Source organism: Callorhinus ursinus, unplaced genomic scaffold (assembly GCF_003265705.2).
Source record: "Callorhinus ursinus isolate GAN/ISIS: 27379988/994484 unplaced genomic scaffold, GSC_fseal_2.0 scaffold4, whole genome shotgun sequence".
In the NCBI taxonomy this organism is placed as follows: Eukaryota; Metazoa; Chordata; class Mammalia; order Carnivora; family Otariidae; genus Callorhinus; species Callorhinus ursinus.
In genome coordinates, this window is record NW_027397066.1 from 8,124,047 (window position 1) to 8,126,727 (window position 2,681).

Genomic DNA, 2,681 nt, shown 5'->3' on the forward strand with positions numbered 1-2,681 from the left:
TTATTTTATTTTATTTTATTTTATTTTATTTTATTTTATTTTATTTTTTAAAGAAAAGAGTGGAATTTAATCTTGATTTACAGGACACTGCAAGAGAGGAGATTCTACATAGAAATAAGCAACCCACTGAGGAGGAGCTTCATACAGGTTGTACGGTTTGGAACTGGTCAAGTAGAGTTTTGTTGTAAAAAGTGCTACAATAACAAAACACATTTAAAAAGAGTTCTTAGTAGAGAAACAGTAAGACAAACTTCTACCAAACAGAGTACACAACAAACAACTTTCTGCCTCGGCTGTACAATCTAAAAGTTAAAAGTCCCGGGAGTGCCATCCTGAACTTGCAACGTATAGCCTTCAGAGGTAGTTTCTGGCACAACATTCTGATCTTCCTCTTCCTCTACAGAGAAATCCTTCTCAATCAAGTTTAATGAAACTTCGTACACACTCATTTTCATGGTTTTGTAGAGCTTCAATTTTGTCCAAACCTCCACATTCTTCAATCATTATACTAAGTTTCTCAGTTTCACCGAGTTTCTCAGCAGCCTGAAAGATGTTTGCAATGGCATCCAGAATAACCAGAATAATTTTGGTGTCTTTTGCAGTTAAGAGGTTCATCAATGGTTCTATTATGCCACAGTGAACGAGATATACGCTCTGTTCAACTGTCCCACCACTTGTATGGTTGGTCAGAGCCCAGACAGCTTCCTTTTGTGTCTTAAAGTCTGCCTTAGAGAGAACACCAACGAGGAATGGGATTAATCCATGATTCACAACTTGCTGTATCTGGTCCTGGCGACCAGCTGTAATGTTTGACATTGTCCACGGAGCTTCCTTCTGAATATTAGTTTTGGGGTTCGTTAGGAGGCTGGGAAAAACAGCAAGTGCTCCTGCATCTATTACAACCTGAGTCCGTTCATCTGTCCCAGTAACGATATTTCCTATGGCTCTTAGTGCAGGAGTCACAATGGGCAATTCAGTAGCTCCTAGAAGCTTCACAAGCTGGGGCACAACTCCTGTTTTCACAACCATTTCAATCCGTTCATTTGGACCATCAGTAAGGTAGGAAATGGCCCAGCAGGTATCTGCCAATACTTCTGGATCATCATGATGCAGGAGACGAACTAAGGTAGGAAGAATCTGCTCAACAGCATCTAATAGGGGTGCAGGATTCTTGTTGTGACAAAGGTTTGAAAGTGTCCAAGTAAGGTTACATAAGTATCCACATGCTAAAGATGACATATCAGGAACTGCAAGGAGAGCCAATAGTGGGTCAACTGCACCATACTTGATAACCAAGTCTCGAAAAACTGAACCATCACCTGCAATGTTTCCTAGAGCCCATACAGCTTGTTCACTGATGTGGCCATGGGAAGATGCCAACAGAGAAATGAATGCTGGGATAGCACTTCCATCTACCACAGCCTTGGTCTGTTCTGATGTCCCAGAAGCAATGTTAGTGAGAGCCCACGCAGATTCAAACTGAATGGGACTACAATCAGTTCTGCCCAAGAAGGACACAAATTTTGGAATCAAACCAGCCCGGATTATGTTGTCTATGGGGGGCTGTTTTTCCCTAGAAAGCAGTTTCCTAGGAGCTTGAGTAGCCTGGAGCTGGCTTTCCAAATTGTTGCTATTTATGCCTTTGACAATGTCATCAACAGACCAATTTACAGTGCCTTGGTTGTTGCGGTTTTCCTGTAGTGGAGAGGTAGCATCATCAGGAAATGAGCTTACGTTTCTCCTTTTCAGCATCTGGTCATCCTTCTTAGCTTTCCTTAGCTCCACATTAACTTCTATTCGGCGCCGCCTCATTTCTGTAGTGTCTTTCCCCTTGTTCTTGAATCTGTTAAGGCGAGCAGCTGGTGAATTAGCATTCTCGTTGGTGGACATGGTTATGAGACAAAGGGAGAAAGCTACACAGCCGGCTCAGGCTTCCACAGGAGGCGGTCCAGGGCGCGCAAGCCACAGGACAGCTGCCCTCAAAACATCCACCACGGATCACCCCAAAGACGGTGTAGGAAGTAAGTTTTAGATATGTCAGATTAGAAATGTCTCTTTAGCTTCCAAGTGGACACACCAAGTAGGCTGTTGGACTATAAGTCAGGGTTCAAAGGTGAGGTCCTAGATAGAGGTGCACATTTGAGATTTGCCAGAGCAGGGATGGTCTATGAAACCTTCTGGATGAAGGTTTCCTATGAAACTTCTGGATGCTGTCCCTAGGAAGCGGGCTCAAGTAAAGAAAGTGCAGTTTCTGAGGCCTGGTTAGATGTGTTGAGAGTGAAGAGGAACAAGCCAAGTCAATTTTGAAGAGGTTGCTCAGAAGGAAACCAAGAGTGTGGGATGTCTTGGAAGTCAAGTGAAGAAAGTATGACCAGGCAGAAGGAGAGCATGCTTTAAGTACTATTAGGTCAAGTCATATGGACTGAAGTGAGCATTAAATTAGCATTGTGGAGGGCCTTGGAGGATGAAATGAGGAGTATCTGGGAGCATTGGGGAGGCCAAAATGATGGTTTGCATTCAAGAGGGAACAAAAGGAAAGGATTTGGAGAGAGTGAATGTCAACTGCTCATTAAACATTGAACCATACATGGGACAAAGAAATGGGGGTAAGTGGAGATGAAGATGGAAACTTTTTTTTTAAGACTTTATTTTTTTATTTGAGAGAGAGAGAGTGAGAGAGA

At 42.8% G+C, this 2,681-nt stretch overlaps 1 pseudogene; it reads right to left on the bottom strand.

Annotated features, from left to right (window-relative positions):
• Positions 1–161: 161 nt before the first annotated feature.
• LOC112835774 (importin subunit alpha-1 pseudogene) lies at positions 162–1,943 on the bottom strand (annotated as a pseudogene).
• Positions 1,944–2,681: the final 738 nt, after the last annotated feature.